This window comes from Protopterus annectens, chromosome 4.part0, assembly GCF_019279795.1.
Source record: "Protopterus annectens isolate FY-2018-M chromosome 4.part0, PAN1.0, whole genome shotgun sequence".
Lineage (NCBI taxonomy): Eukaryota > Metazoa > Chordata > Ceratodontiformes > Protopteridae > Protopterus > Protopterus annectens.
In genome coordinates, this window is record NC_056733.1 from 981,381,463 (window position 1) to 981,398,939 (window position 17,477).

Sequence of the window (17,477 nt, forward strand, 5' to 3'; positions counted from 1 at the left end):
ATTCCTGACCACAGTTATCCCTATTGGCATAACTTCTTTTCTTCATTCTCTTGCTGGTTTTGTTAGAATACTTCCTGCTATTTTATGAATATAATACTCTGTATGATTTTTGTTCTCCTTAAGAGTCTGCATCCAAAATCCCAGTCTCTCCTTATTTCTTGAGCTTCCTCCCTGTCTCATCATCATTCCTTTCCACTTTGAGTTATGGTTTTCTGCTTGTGCTATGTATGAGCCTTAACTGTGTTGCTGTAAAATACCCCCTCAAATTGGGTAGTCTTGGTCTGCCTTATTCTTTGGAAGAATCAGTTTATCCCACTTGACCGTAGCTGTCTTCCCTTCCCAGATAAAATCCTTCAACTCCCTTTTAATTGCCATCCACAGCTTCTCTGGTTGATAAAAATTTGCCTGATCCATGTATAAGACTAAAGGGACTAAAAACATTTGAATTGCTTGTATCTTAGTATCCATATCCATATAACAAAGCTTCCAGTTTCTCAATTTTTGTATTATCTTCTGTTTAGTCTCTTCCCACATATCCTTAGCTGCCACTAGAGTCATTTCTAATCCATCCTCCTAAGTATTTCATTTTATCATGTCCCCATAAATATGGATATTGTTAGACCAATTCATGTGTGGGTACATAATTTACCACTATTGCCCTTTGTTTTAGCTTCATTAATTTTGAATCCCGAGAAAATTTTAAACGGTCTTAAAATGTTCCACAACACTGTAATGTCCCTTTCTGGCTTTGTCATATATAAAATAATATCATCGGCAAGTAGAGACAGCTTTTCCTAACTACCATGCCAGTTATATCCTGGAATTTCTAAGTGCCTTATTTTCTTTGCCAGTGGTTCTAAATATAATGTAAACAACAAAGGGGAAAGCGGACAACCCTGCCCCGTTCCTCTACTCAAGCAGAAGTTACCATAGAGGATTCCACCCACTTTAATTTTTTTGTCGAATCCCTCATATATACTTTTAATCAACCTTATAATTGTATCAGGGAAAGCAAATGCTTCCATTGTCATGCTCATGAAGTCCCAGTCTACTCTATCAAATGCTTTCTCTGCATCAAGACCCACCAATAAAAATGGTAATGTGAAGTTCTATTTGGCATTCATTCCTACTGATGGGTTTGGAGTCAATCTTCTGCTCCGACTCTGCCGTTTTTCACAAGCTCGAGGTCTTCAGCTAGCTCAAGGCTAATCCCCTATCCCATGATGCACTAGTGCCCAACTCAGATCTCGTTTGCCGCAGAAACAGATAGAGCATTTTCTTATTTAAAAGTTATAACTTTCTTTCAAAAATAGTTTAGAGAATTTATCTATTTAGAGTGCCTTCTTACTGTTTAGTTGTTTAAAAAATAAGAATTCTCCTTTTTTCTCTAAAGGCCATTTGTTGTTGGGCTTTCCTATTCCCTATTTTGCCCTGTAAATTAGATGTTTTTCGAGTTGCAAACAGAATTATTAAGACTTAATTCTTGCCTCTAGATTGTTATTTCAATACATTTATATAGCGTGAAATCTAGTTTATTAAAATGCTTATCTATAGTGTGTGGCTTTGATACCTTTAGGATAGTTTTCCCTACATATTTTATAGTGTACTGTATTCTTTGTAGCCCGTTTATCTTGGAGAGCTACCTCATTGTTAACCGAAGGATTATATTGTGTATGTGTGTCTTTTCTCTTTTCCTTCGATAACTGTTAAAAGTGTTGGTTTGTTGTTATACTATATAACCTCGTTTTAGTTAGAGAGGTTCCATTACTCTTATGTGTGTTTGGAATATTTACTGGACATACAATGTCAAAACAGTTAAAGGAGTCGAAACCTTCGGGTTTCAAAAAGTGCCCAAAGTTGGGGGCAAAAAATGTTAAATGGTGGACACACAGAATGTGTGTATTGTTTAGGTGCAATTCATTTGCAAGACTCTTGTGCTGTATGTCACTCATTTAGCTAAGAGTCCTGCAGGAAGGGAAAAATAAACTAATTTTGAAAGGGCTGTTAGTCTTCGTTCTTGGAAGCTCTTGACCAGGGGCAAGGTAGTCAAGAAAAAAGTAAATCTCCTGTGTCTGAAAAATCGAAATCTTCCAAAAGATCTTTTACATCAGAAGAGTTGGAGCCATCCAAGAAAGCACCGAGATTGTCTCCGACAGTTACAAAACAAGTAGGATCTGAGAGATCTGTAACCTCGGCTCCACTGCCTTCGGAGCCGTTGGTTCTACAAGTAAGGAGCCAGCCCCCAGCATTGGAACTGGTATCCTCTACTTTGAGATCCCCACTCCTTCAAGTATCAGCATCTCCAGGCCCATCATCCAGATCCTGAAGTAGCCTTTCTGAATTTGATGTGGATTGTGTTGTGCAGAGACTGCTGAGGACACCAGCATTAGGCAAATTATTATCGGTTCCAACCCCCAGGGCCTCGGAGCCAACTGGACCTTCCCCTGCTTCTTCGATTCCTCCTCCAACTCAACCAGCGGTTTCAGAGCTGGAATGTGTGGAGCCGATGGTGATGAGTTTGTTGGAGCAGAGACCTACTCCAGGATCTTCGGCTGCAATGGCTCTGACCACCTCTGTGCCGTCCAAGGGGTTTAGGAACCAAAACTTACCGGTTGGATCCTGGGGGGGAGGGGGGGTTAAGTGGAGCCGATAATTTGTTGGCTCGTGTGAGCTCGGCTCCTACCTCTGCTTCGGAGCCTGCTCCTGTGACGCCGGGGTTGCCTCTTGGTTCCCCGGAACCAAAGGTTTCTTCAGCTCATGGGAGAGTGGCTGTTAAAGCTATGAGGAGAGCACTGTCCTCAGAGACAGCCTCACCTTCTGCTACATCCATTCCTTCCCTCAGAGCACCGATGTCCATCTCGGCAGACCAATCCCCCAAAGGCATAGTGACCCAGAACTTCAGGAAACTCCAGTGGGTGGACCTTATCTTCTGAGACCTCTCCTGAATACCCTTTTGAAGAAGCTCCTTAGAAAAGAACCTGGCAAGAGGAAGTATTTGGATTCCCTTCAGGAATCAATTACATCTGACACAGAACTCGATGAGTCAGAAGGGTCCCCACAGTCACCCTCTGAGGATGTCTTCTTCGTGGACATTCTAGAAATCCTAAAACAGAGAGGCAGCAGGAAATCCATCAACCCTACTGAAGGAGTCCGTGTACCTGAAAGCTTTTGGGCCTTGACCTTCCACCACTTGGGTGTCTCCGCCTTTCGACGAACTCCTGGATTTAGTTTGTCGAAAGGCATGGGAGTCTCCAAACACAGTGGACCCCATCCCTAGGAGGCCAAATAAATTAATCACCAGTCCAGAAGATAAACTTTTTCTAACAAATGGTGGCAGCAGCCACTAAAAAGGAGTTATCAGAAACATCCTCATCTGTCCATCCTCCGAATAACTATCTGTGCACAATGGACAGATACGGAAAGTGCACTTTTTCATCAGCAGCCTTCACTCTCGGGTCCCTTAACTATTTAACCTGTTTTACCAGATTACAGGGACAACTCAAAATAGCTAGGAGATTCTCTCCAGAGTTCAGTGGCTGAGGGGTTATCAGAGAAAGTGTCTTCCTAGCTCTCCACCCTTAACTTCCTTGTGACCTCATCCATGAAGCTAATTTCTTATGTAGCCGATGGAGCAAGTAGGTTGGCGTGTTCAGGAATCTCCCTTAGCAGACACTCCTGGATGTGCCTCTGTAATTTCACGGAACCCTTCAAGTCATCCTTCATAAACATCTCCCTTTGATGGCTTGTCCCTTTTCTGGGCCTAAAGTGAAAGAGACCCTAACCAGGTGTGAACAGGAGGGAAAGACTGTGTCTGCTGTGGGAATAAATTTTCCACCCCTTCCAGACCTTACCCCAAGGGTCAAAAGGGGGGAAAAGATGTGGTTCTGGAAATTCCAGAGAGGTTTTCCTGACACATGGTGAATCCTCCTTCAGGGGGAGAGGAGGAGGAAGTAACGGAAGATGCCATCCACACGGCAGAGGGGGTCCGCAGAATCAGGGTGACCGTGAATCTTTTTCCGGTAAGCCCTTTCAGCACTCCTGAAAGGAGGCCCATCTGTCCCACTCTGGAGGCAGTCAGGGGACATGTATCTTTGCACCCAGTCGCCTGGCTAAAAATTACAAAAGACATTTGGGTGCAAAGGATCATATCCAGAGGTTACTCAATACCCTTTTCAACACCACCTCCCCCAAACAAAAGAATCCCTGATGTTTCACCCAATCACAGGGTTCAAGCAACCATAGAGATTCAAATGTTGCTATAAAAAAAGAGCCATCCAAGCAGTCGCCGCAGACCAAATAGGATCCAGCACTTACTCAAAGTTCTTTTTAGTTCCAAAATAAACAGAGGACTGGAGACCTATATTGGATGTCAGCAGACTAAACAGGTCAGTAAAAAAGACAAAGTTCCAGATGGTCACATTGCAGTCGATACTTCTCTTTCTAGGGGAAGACCATTGGATCTGCTGTAGACCTCCAGGACGTGTACTACTATATAAAAATGGACAGGCCATCCAGGCGTTATCTGCACTTTCGGTTGGGAGCCAGTCATTTTCAATTTCGAGCTCTGCCGTTTGGCCTCTCTACAGCCTCCAGAGTGTTCACCAAATGCATGGCAGTAGTCATGGCTCATCTGGGGCAGCTAGGATTCAGAGTGTTTCCATACTTAGACGACTGGCTCCTAACTGCCACCTTCAAGCAACTACTAATCCAAGCAAAGGGACATAACCTTACGACTATTTTCATAATTAGGAATTACTGTCAGTTACAAAAAAATCTGCCTTATTGTCATCTTAACATACCATTTTTATAGGAGCAGAATTAAACACAAAAGCAATGATGGTAAACCTTCCAGAAGAGAGAATTCAAGTCCTTCGGGTGAGGCGGGCATTATCTGTGAAAGACGGCCCAAGGTATGTAGCAAGAACATGAAGTTCACTTGCGCATCAGCAAGGAACGTGGCAAGAACATGAAGTCCACTTGCATCAGCAAGGAACGTGGCAAGAACATGAAGTCCACTTGCATCAGCAAGGAACGTGGCAAGAACATGAAGTCCACTTGCATCAGCAAGGAACGTGGCAAGAACATGAAGTCCACTTGCATCAGCAAGGAACGTGGCAAGAACATGAAGTCCACTTGCATCAGCAAGGATTAGCAAGAACATGAAGTCCACTTGCATCAGCAAGGAACGCAAGAACATGAAGTCCACTTGCATCAGCAAGGAACGTGGCAAGAACATGAAGTCCACTTGCATCAGCAAGGAACGTGGCAAGAACATGAAGTCCACTTGCATCAGCAAGGAACGTGGCAAGAACATGAAGTTCACTTGCGTCAGTGTTCTGAGATGAGAGCAGTGCTTTTTGCATTGCAGGCATTTCAAGACTCTCTACCTGTAGGAACAATTGCATTTCAGACAGACAGTATGTCAGCGGTATGGTACATAAACAAGGAGGAGCCAAATCCTACCCCTGTGTCGAGAGGCCCTGAGAGTATGGCAATGGGCGACATCCACCCAACACTTTTTAGTAGCAATGCACATCCTGGGGAAATCCAACGTAATCGCAGACAAGCTCAGCAGACAAATACTGATGCCACACGAGTGGTCTCTCAAACAAGAAGTAGCGGAGAGCATTTTCCACAAATGTGGCCAGCCTTGCTCTGACCTTTTGCCACGTCCACAAACACAAAATGCAGCGCCTACTTTGCCCTAATTCCCCCTCAGGGGAAGTCTCCGAGGGATGCACTGACACATGATTGACCCCCAGGTCTCCTCTATGCTTTTCCTCCATTCCCATTGATACCCAAAGTAATACAGAAAGCCACTTTATTGGGAGAGACCTTAATTCTGATTGCCCCTTACAGGCCTCGTCAAATTTGGTTCCCCTTCCTACAACCTCATCTTCTGGAGGAACCTTGGATCCTGGACCCAGTGCCAACTCTACTGATCCATTCATCAGGAGTTATTCACCTGTCCCTGAAAACCCTCAAATTGACAGCTTGGCTGCTCCAGTTCCAAACATAATCAGGTTACAATATCTTTCATCTGCAACAAGTCCCATTCTGATGTCTCCTCATAAGACATCAACGAGAAGATTATATCTTAGCAAATGGAAACGGTTTTCTAATTGGGCTCTAAAAAATAAAATTAATCCTTACTCTGCGTCCCTTCTCTCGATCTTAGAATTCCTTACAAACTTTTTGAAGAATATCAGCAGCTGCTACTATAAGAGTACAATTAGCAGCAATCTCAAATTTCCATTTAAGTAAGAATGGACCAAACATTATGCCACATAGATTGTGTAAAGCTTTTCTTAAGGGCGCTTGTCTTTTAAGACTACCAGTAAAGTCTCAACTGCCACCATGGAACCTCACCTTCGTCCTATCAAGAATAAGTCTTCCACTGTGTAGACCTCCATCTTCATGTGATTTAAAATTCTTAACTTTGAAAACTATCTTTTTGGTGGCCATTACTTCAGCCAGAAGAGTATCAGAACTGCAAGCTTTGTCAATTAAACCCTCATATCTCTTATTTCACAATGACAGGGTTTCACTGCAAACAAATCCAACTTTCCTACCTAAAGTGTGTTCAGAATCCAACTTGAATCAAACCATAGAGTTGCCGGTCTTCTTTCCCAAGTATGGCAGTAAGGCAGAATACATGCTACACCAACTTTATTTACACAGGACAAAAGATTTCAGCAAATCTGACCAACTTTTTGTATCCTTCTCAGATACTCAGAGGTACAGCAGTAGCAGAATGCGCTCTGTCCAGACGGCTGTCAGATTGTATTTCCCAAAACGCACTCTGTCCAGATGGCTGTCAGATTGTATTTCCCAAAACGCACTCTGTCCAGATGGCTGCCAGATTGTATTTCCCAAAACGCACTCTGTCCAGATGGCTGTCAGATTGTATTTCCTTTACTTACAATTCAGTAAATAAAAAGTTACCATGCAAAGTAAAGGCTCATCCAACTAGGGCCATTGCTACTTCTTCAGCCTTTCGTGCTAAAGTGCCTATAGCGACACCATTTGTGCAGCGGCAACTTGGGCAGGAACACATAACTTTATTACTCATTACAAAGTAGATATGGCCTCCTTCGGGTCCACTGTGCTGAAGAATATTTTCCCGTGAGCCATCCAGGATTGATGGTACTAGGGACACTGTCCCATCAGTAAGAATGAATGCGAAATAGGACGAATTCACATTACAAAGTGATGTTATTTCCATAACATTCCATGTGAGCTGTCCATCTCGCCAGTCATTCTTACGTCCCTCCCTCCAATCCCCAACCTGTGGGTTCTGGTGGATCTGGACCTTTTATTCAGTTTAGACAAGTATTTGACTTTGAACCTGTTCAGTTGCCTTTTAGACAAAGATTGATGCAAGTCTGTATGTGTGTATGTATATATATATATATATATATATATATATATATATAGAGGGAGGCAAACATTATTATAGAGGCAAACAAGATCTGAGTTGGGCACTAGTGCATCATGGGATAGGGGATTAGCCTCGAGCTTGTGAAAAATGGCCGAGTCAGAGCCAATGTTTGGCTCCGAACCCATCAGTAAGAATGAATGGCGAGATGGACAACTCACATGGAATATTATGGTAAGAACGTAACTTCTTTTTTTCTTACATTCTGCTTCCGTCTGGATCATCAGTGTTCTGTTAATATTGTCAGATGTTTGCCTCCCCTCCGCAAAACCAGACTGATCCATATCTATCAATTTTGGTATCACTTTTGCCATTCTTTTAGCCATTATAGACATAAACACTTTATAGTCATGGTTTAGTATGGAAATGGGCCTGCACGAAGCTGGATCCAATGGATCTTTACCCTTTTATTTATTACCGTTACCACTGCCTTCTTCCTGGATGCTGGTACTTCTCTTAAAGTACTGTTAAACTAAACCTTCCAGATCTTTATCATTTTTTTCCATTAGCTTCCAAACTTCCACAGGAATACCATCAATTCCTGGGGGCTTTTCCTGTAGATTGGTTATACATACCATTTTTATCTCCCCTCTTCCTGTCCTAACTGTTAGTAATTGAGCCCTCTGCTCTACCTCTAACCTTGGCATACATAATTCTTCCATAAACATTCCCATTTGTACCTTTTCTTGATTTCCATTTTTCTCTGCTTTATACAACTTTTATAACATTTTGTAATTTGTGTGTATACTGATCATGTCTAACTAAATGTATCTGTAATTTTTCTTTGTGGGAGCTTTTCTCCCCGGGCCTCTGCTGAAAAAGGGTCATGTTAAGTTGTCTATCTCGCCTTCATTCTTGCTGGATGGGTTCGGAGCCGATCCTCGGCTCCGACTCGGCCAATACTAAAGCTCGAGAGCTAATTCCACCGGCTCGAGGCTCCCCATATCCCACAATGCTAGGCGGTGACTCCTCATATCTCGTTTGCCGCTTAGCTAACGAGGTGCTGTTTCCAACCGGCTCTACAGGTTAGTTGCTTTATATAAAGTTTTACTAAGATAGACCCCTTTAAGTTATTTTTTTCTGTAATAGTTACTTAATTAAGTAGTTTCTTTACCATTCCCTTCCAAATTCTCCCCTTTTCCAAAAACTTTTCAAGAGTTCTTCCCTTAGGCCTTTAGGCCCCTTCCTTCCCCTCCTAGTAGTTGGAGGGACTGTGTTTTTTTAGGGAATTTTTTGTTAACATAGTTACTTAATTTAATTTAGTTTAATTTAAATTAGTGTAATCTGTGTGTGTGAGTGTGAGTGATTACACTATTTTTCTTTAGATATGTCTAAAGAATCGAAGGTCTCAGGCTTTAAGAAGTGTGACTCGTGCTGTCAGAAGATGTCTCTGACAGACGGTCACACTTCTTGTGTACATTGCCTGGGACCTTTACACCTGCAGGACTCTTGTGCTGTCTGTCATGGTTTCAGCCCTAGAGTCTTGCAGGAACGTAAAAATAAGCTAATTTTAAGAGGCTTATTGAAGCCTGAGGGGTCCCCCGACACAGTCCATGTCAGGGAAACCTAAGTCCTCCAGGCAGTCGGCTCCAGCATCCGAGCCGTCCTCCGGAGGTTCAAAGACCGTTGTAACGGTTCAACCATCGGCTCCGGCCGGAGCCGATGATTCTAGACCTACCACACATTCTGTGTCCTCAGCTCCAGCTGGAGCCGAGACAGACAAGTCTAAGTTGGTTCCGATACTCTTGTTGGAACCGATTACTAGAAAAAGGTCCAGGTCTCCTTCTATTGGCTCCATTCATTCGGCTCCAGCCTCACCGCTCTTGTCTGAACGGAGCCATAGGTCACACTCCTCTAGGTCCTCCAGACTTTCGGACCATGATTTGCAGAGGGTGGTGAGTAGACTTCTTAAGTCCGAGGCACTGGCCCAGATGTTACATAGCCCGACTCAACAGTCGATGTCTACCCCTGTTCCATTAGACATTCCTCCTCCGACTCTATCGAGTTCAGAGCCGGAGCTGCTCGGAGCCGAGACTGTGGGAGCGTCAGAACCCGATACCTTTCCTTACGGCGCCGTCGTCTGCTCCGATCTCCTCCTTGGAGGGATCTCGGCGCCGGACTTCCCTCGTCGGCTCCGAGGGGGCGAGTGGCATCGGACCCTTGTCCGACCCCGCTCTCCCTCTCGGTGCTTCGGCGCTGGTTAGTTCGGCTCTGACATCGGCTTCGGAGCCATCCTTGGTGCCGGGGGAGGTTCTCAGCTCTTCAGAGCGGAGACCTCTGGCCCTGCCTGATAGGGGTGCCTTTGAGGTCATGTGGAGTGTGTTAGAACCTGGTTCTACTCCACAGTCGGCTCCATCAGCTCCTCCCTCTACAGTGCCTATGGTGACCTCTTCTCACCCCCTTGCTTCGGACCCTAGAGAATCTGTGCCTCAAGTGTCCCCAGTGGGAATTTCCTCCTCTTCCGAGGCCTCTCCTGATCTTGCAGAAGAACCCCCTAGGAAGAGACAATGCAAGAGGAAGCACATTGACTCCCCTGAGTCTGTCACCTCTGACACTGATTTGGAAGATTCTGAAGGTTCCCCTCGTTCCCCCTCTGAAGATGTCTCCTTTGCAGACATACTTGAAATCCTGAAACAGAGGGGGAATTGGCCAGCCCTTAACCCTTCAGAGGATGAATCAGTGTACCTTAAGCATTTGGTTCTCGACCTTCCACCTCCTGGGTGTCCCCTCCCTTTGACCCACTCATGGAAGTGGTGGCGAGGAAGGCTTTGACAGCTCCTGACTCGGTGGAACCCACCCCTAGGAGGCCGGCCAAATTTATCACTGCCCCCAAAGACAAGGAATTTTTGTCCAAAGGTGTCTCTGTGGATGCCATGGTGGTGGCTGCTGCCACCAAGAAGGAGTTAGCGGATCCTTCAGTACCTGTTCATCCTCCTAATAAGGCATCTAGGACTATGGACAGGTACGGCAAGCGGATGTTTTCATCAGCGACCTTTTCTATGCGTTCGCTGAATTACCTGTGTCATTTCACTCGTCTCCAGAGGGATTTGCTCAAGGATATGAGTGAAATGTTGAAGGACCCATCAGCTGTGGGTTTTCAAGATAGGATGAATTCCCAGCTGGCTACCCTTAATTCAGTAGTTAACTCCTCCATGCGCCTGATTTCGTATGCGGCTGATGGAGCGAGCAGAGCCGCAGGTACAGGGGTGGCTTTACGTCACCATGCCTGGATGCAGCTATGTAGCTTTGCGGACCCTTTTAAGGCGTCTTTCACTAACTCCCCCTTTGACAGATCATCTCTCTTTGGTCCACAAGTGAAGGGTACTCTGACGAGGTGCGAGGTAGAAGGCAAGACTGTTTCTGCCGTCGGAGTCCGTTTTTCTACCCCCTCTAGGCCTTACCCCAAAGGTCAGAAGGGAGGAAAGATGCGGTTCCACAGACAACCACAGGGAGTCTTACTGGACGCACAGAGTCGTTTCCCCTCTAGAGGCAGAGGGGGGAACAATAATAATAGACGCCGTCCTAGAGGCAGAGGGGGCCCGCAGAATCAGGGTAGTCGAGAAACGTTCTCTGACAAACCCTTTCAGCACCCCTGAGGGGTTGCCCGACTGTCCACCTTCGGAGGCAGTCAGGGGAAGATTATCTCTGTACCCAAAAGCCTGGCTCTCCCTTACTCAAGACAAGTGGGTACAGTCTATCATATCCGAAGGCTACAGGATCCCTTTCATTCGCATCCCAAAACAGTCCAGAAAATCCCTTCCAGACATTCCACCCAGTCAAAGGGAACAAGCAGCACTAGAAATTTCAAAGCTGCTAGAAAAAAGAGCCATTCAACCAGTTCCAGCAGACCAACAAGGATCTGGAATTTACTCCAAATTCTTTTTGGTTCCAAAGAAAACAGGGGACTGGAGACCCATTTTGGATCTCAGCAACTTGAAGAAGTTTGTCAAGAAAACAAAATTTCAGATGGTCACGCTGCAGTCCATCCTGCCCTTTCTGGGCCAGGACAACTGGATGTGCTCCATAGATCTCCAGGATGCGTACTATCACATCAAAATGAACAGACGATCCAGGAGATTTCTCCGCTTCAGGCTAGGGGCCAGTCATTTTCAGTTCAGGGCCCTGCCCTTTGGTCTCACTACAGCCCCCCGAGTGTTCACCAAATGCATGGCAGTGGTTGCCGCTCATTTGAGGGGCCAGGGATTCCAGGCGTTTCCGTACTTAGATGACTGGCTTCTGACTGCCACCACCAGGCATCTACTTCTCTTAGCCAGAGACTACACTTTACGAACCTGTCAGACTCTAGGCATCTCTGTAAATTACGAAAAGTCTGTCTTGTCGCCTTGTCAGTCTATTACCTTTATAGGCGCAAGATTAGATACAGACGGTCTGTCAACCAGACTCACAGAACAAAGAGTAGCAGACATTCACAAGCAGGTTTCCCTTCTCTTACGACAAAACAAGGTCAAGGTCAGACTGGTGTTGAAAGTTCTAGGAATTATGGCGGCGGCTATTCCTCTCCTCCCCTTAGCCTGCTTTTACATGAGGATTCTTCAGTGGATGCTTTTCACTCAGTGGTCCTTTCAACTTCTACCAATGTCCCACTCTATCAGCATAACTCGGTCATGCAGAAATCATCTTCTCTGGTGGGTCACATCCCCCCAACTTCTTCTAGGAAGACCCTTCACCCCCCCGCCCCTGGCTGCAACTCTGACAACGGACGCCTCCCTGATAGGGTGGGGGGGGGGCATTTCCAGGGCAGGACAGTCCAAGGCACGTGGCAGCCGATCAAGTGCCACTTGCACATAAATGTTCTAGAGATGAGAGCAGTGCTTCTAGCGTTGCAAGCCCTTCAAGACTCTCTTCCCAAGGGAACTATAGCAATTCAGACGGACAATATGTCTGTAGTGTGGTACATCAACAAACAAGGCGGAACCAGATCTTACCCCTTATGTCGAGAAGCACTCAGACTGTGGCAATGGGCGATCTCTTCTCAGCGCTTCCTGATAGCAACGCACATTCCCGGCAAGTCCAATGTGATAGCAGACAGATTGAGCAGAGCAATCCTCATGCCTCACGAGTGGTCTCTGAAGAAATCAGTATTGGAAGAAGTTTTTCGAACTTGGGGCCATCCTTGCTGCGATCTTTTTGCCACTCCCCAAAACAGCAAGTGTGCCGAGTTCTTCACCCTCTTTCCCCTACCAGGTCATCCCATCAGAGACGCTCTAGCTCACGATTGGCCTCCGGGACTTCTGTATGCTTTTCCCCCCTTCCCACTGATACCTCAGCTGATTCGGAAAGCCATTGCTCTGAAGGCCTTAATGATCCTCATTGCCCCTTATTGGCCTCGACAAGTTTGGTTTCCCTTTCTTCATCATTACCTTTTGGCGCAACCATGGCATCTGGACCCAGTTCCAGATCTCTTGATCCATCAATCGGGTCAACTGCACCAATCCCTTTCTTCTTTGAACCTCACAGTGTGGTTCCTCCAGTTCCAACCTTAGCCAGGCTTCCCTTAATATCTTACCCAGTTAGAGATATTTTGATAGCTTCTCATAAGTCTTCTACCCGGAAGATTTATAGCAGCAAATGGAAACATTTCTCTTTATGGGCAGTGTCCAGGGAAATAGATCCTTTTACTCACCTATTCAGTCCATTCTGGATTTCCCAGCTGAACTTTTCCAAGCAGGCTCTTCTTCTTCTACTATCAGGGTTCAATTGGCGGCTATATCTAATTTTCATGTGGGAGTGTCAGAGTCTACTATTATGTCCCACAAACTCTGTAAAGCCTTTTTGAAAGGAGTCTTTCTTCTTAAGCCCCCTGTCAAGGATCCACCTCCTCCATGGGATCTGAACTTGGTTCTAGCATCTTTGATTCTACCCCCCTTTGAACCTGCAGCTTCATGTTCTCTGAAGTTGCTGTCTTGGAAAACGCTTTTTCTAATGGCCATCACTTCGGCTAGAAGGGTTTCGGAACTTCATGCTCTTTGCTGTCGTCCTCCGTATCTAATTTTTCACAAAGATAGAATATCCTTGCGTAGCAATCCATCTTTTTTGCCAAAAGTAGCCTCTCAAACAAACCTGAATCAAACTATTGATCTCCCAGTGTTTTTCCCCAATTATGGCAACAGGTCAGAACAAAAATTGCACTCTTTAGATGTTCATCGCCAACTAAGGTATTATTTAGACAGGACTAAACAGTTCATAAAAACAGACCAACTGTTTGTTTCCTATGCGGAAGGCAAGATGGGCCTTCCAGTCTCGAAGTGTCACTTTCGAGATGGCTTACTTCTACGATTACCTTTATTTATGAGATCAGACACCAACAATTGCCCTCTAAGCCTAGAGCTCACTCTACAAGGGCATTAGCCACATCCATAGCCTTTCAGGATAGGCTTCCTATTGACTCTATTTGTTCAGCAGCGACTTGGGCTTCACCTCATACCTTCATTTCTCATTACAAGTTGGACATAGCCTCCAGAGACCGAGCCAACTTTGGTTCCACTGTACTCAAGAGTCTGTTCCGATTGGCCACCCAGGACAAGGTGCTAGGGATGCGGTCCCATCCAGCAAGAATGAAGGCGAGATAGACAACTTAACATTAAGAAGTTATGTACCTACCATAACGTTCCATGTTGTCTTCTTCTCGCCTTCTTTTTTGCGTCCCACCCTTTTTCCCCCTAGCCTGGACAGACCTAGAGGAGATTGTTTTTGTGACCTCTCTAATCCTTTCTCCCACTATTTACCACCTCTATATTTCCTCTGTTAGGTTTAAGTCACCTCACAGTCAGCCCTATAGAGGTGGATTACCCTTCTCCATGTTATGGAGCCCTTTTCTTGCTTGGCCTAGCTTCAAACGAGATCTGAGGAGTTACCGCCTAGCATTGTGGGATATGGGGAGCCTCGAGCCGGTGGAATTAGCTTTTGAGCTTTAGTATTGGCCGAGTCGGAGCGAGGATCGGCTCCGAACCCATCCAGCAAGAAAGAAGGCGAGAAGAAGACAACTAACATGGAACGTTATGGTAGGTACATAACTTCTTATTTTCAGCTCAGTCAGACACCCTCGGTTAACAAATGTAAAATAAGTAAAAATACGTTTTACTCTCACTCTATTTTCCCTCAATTCTGAAGCCCCTGCACTTACACATTTCTTCTTCTAGCCACTAATCTAATTATACCTTGTTTCTTTTCATTATATTACCTACAATCTTAACTTCCTTCCTGCTTACCTGCTGGATTTATTATTTTTTCTCCTGTTACAACCTATTACTACACTTTTTGTATATATAGCTATGTACTATTCCATTGAGTACATTATGTTCTTCTTATCCATTGTATCCATAAGATTATTTTGCTCTTTAATATTGTTAATTTGTCTCTATTTGTATGTATTTGTATGTCTGTTTGGGGCTTTTCCCCTCGAGTCTCCACTGAAAAAGGGTAAATTCTTACCCAGCTGGACCAACCCGGTTAATAAATGCGAAATAATAAATAAATAAATAATACATTTCTGAAATATTTCTAATACTGCTACAGGATTCCCTGTTTTCTTTCTTGTTACAGGCTCCCTAAGCTTGGTGACAGCCCTTTCCACTTTCTGTTGCTTAAGTCGTTGTGCTAAAAGTTTTTGTGCTGTCCCACATGTATTGCTCATGTATTCTTCCTTTGGTCTCTGCTGCAGTAGTCCAGTATTGATGACTATCTCACAGAGGGAACCTGACATCTGGCCAGTGGACTAAAACCAGAAAACTTTCATATGGTCAAACGTCTGAGATATGATTTAAGCCCATGTGTGAAAAGATACATTAGTGGATATATATGAGCATAAGATCCTTAGAGTATCTTGCCGCTACTCCAAACACAGGTCTTGCACCAGTCAGTCTATTTTTTCGAGTGGTTGTTGGTATTATCTCTGTCTTCGCGTATTCAATTAAATGCCCCGTTGGGGAACCTTCCTTTTTCTTGTATCTTTGTGTTAAGATTTGTTAGATGTCACCCAAGAGAGGGAAGTGTGATTGTGGTAGGCAGATTCCTATTAGGACCTCCACTCACAGTGCTTGTTTTGTCTTGGGGCTGTAAGAAGTATCAGATTTGTCAGTCATCTGTTCCAAAAACCCCAAGTACATGACTTTCTTTGCTGAACCCTCATTTGAGACTCGGCCCTTGAAGCAGCTCACCCTGTCCAGTATAGTGGGACCCTCAGTATCTGATATCCCACTAGTGACCTAAGCCTGAACTGTGGTCTGCCCAGTAGGATTCAGACATGCCCATTGAGGTGTTGCAGTAACTAAGGCTATGTCCAATTTATTTCTTGGGTTTCTGCCACATTGAGTCTTCTGGGGGCCATTATAGCCTCTGACTTATGTACGGCGGATGAGACTGCTCATACTGATATGAGTGAGAAGGGAGAACCAAGGCTTATTATTTCAGAGGGACCAGAAAGAATGCCTCATATCCTTGTTAGGGAAGAGGTGCCAGGATCCTTAATGGAAGGGTTCTAAACTGCTGCTTTTTGGGAACCCTAAAACACACCTAAGAAAAATAAACAAGAGATGAACTATGTACGTTCTTCGTGTTTCACTGTTGTAGTCATCACACTTGGGTTATCCTACCAGGGGTAGCCCTCATTCGGCCTGAATACCAGAGGCTTAGTATTTCTGCGCCAATTGCTGTGACTCCAGGACTGACATCAGGCCATCAGTGATATAAAATCAGGCAGCCGATTATTACATCAGTCTTTCTTGCCGAGGAGCCCAAAGCAGAAGCAGTTCGAACGAGTGTCGGTTGGCCTCTACCAGAGTTTCATTTCCGAATTGAAGTTGAAGTCTTCTAAAGCTAAGTACCCCGTTGGGGATCCTTTTTTCTTGCTCTAACAGATGTCAGAAAAAGTTAACAAATGTCTCGCCTGTGGAAAGCAAATACCACACCAAGACTTCCATTCTTACTGCGACACCTGTTTAGGCCCAGACCACGACGTCCCTCGCTGTCACTTTTGTGCTTTGTTCAGTGCCAGAACTATACGTCGTCGGGCCCTTATTGTTGCTAAATATTTTCGCTCTTGATCTCCTTTTTCCGATATGGCTTCGGTAAGCCATCCGACTACCGATCTACTGAAAAAACATAATGATAAAGACAGAGACAGACCGCACAGGCCCAAAACTGCCGATGACGTTTCTGTTAAGCTAGTCGTCAGCTTGCCAGTACTCAGTGAGGCACTTTTGCAGCCCCTGATGCCCGCTTCTGTGGATTCGCAGGCCGCTACCAAGACCTGTTCGGAGTCCGGTATGCCGCGAGGCTCTTCTTTGATTAAGGATCCTGCAGATATCTCTACCTTGGATGGGTCCAGAGCCGCTGAGCAGGCACCGGTGTACGAGGAAGTTCTTCACACTACCGATACTCGACTCAAACTGATGACTTATTTTGCATCTTCAGTTCTTTCTAAAACTACCGAGTTTCTAAGGCCCAGGGTATGAACTACGCCTAAAAAACTGATGACCCAAGCTCAGGCACCTGCTTCCTTGCCTCAATCTCAAATGCTTAAAATGGCGGATGATCTTATGCTTATTAGGGGAAGCCAGTCTACCCCTTCCAAAAAAAAAAAGAGACTTGTCCCCAGCAGTTTTATCTGACCAAGAGTCCGATGACTCCAAGGTTTGTGAATATGAAGACATGCAATCCCTGTCTGCTTATGAGGATTCAGATGCAGAGGAATCCATTCCTTCTGCCTCTCCTCCAGAAGATTTTTCATTCAGTGAAACCCTACATACTTTAAGAGAACATTTCCAGTGGGAATGTCAGGACTATCCTCAGTCCAAAGAGACTTAGGGAATTCTTAGATTTACCACAGCATAGATCTTTAGCCATTCCTCCTGTCTTGGGTGTTGTGGATGATGTCTTTTTGGAATCCAGTTTGACTCCTGACACCCTTCGTCCTGCTTCCAGGAAACCTGACAGGTATTAGAGAGTCCCTGACACTCACAAATTTATTTTCAAAAATCCTACTGCCGACCCAGAGGTCATCTCCCAAGAACCTAAAGGA

The 17,477-nt window shown here is 45.0% G+C and overlaps 1 protein-coding gene across 1 annotated transcript in view; it reads left to right on the top strand.

Moving 5' to 3' along the window:
• The window catches only part of LOC122799708 (ras-GEF domain-containing family member 1C-like), a gene marked incomplete in the record, with an annotated part of 1,592,823 nt that overhangs the window by 979,548 nt on the left and 595,798 nt on the right, over positions 1 to 17,477 (top strand).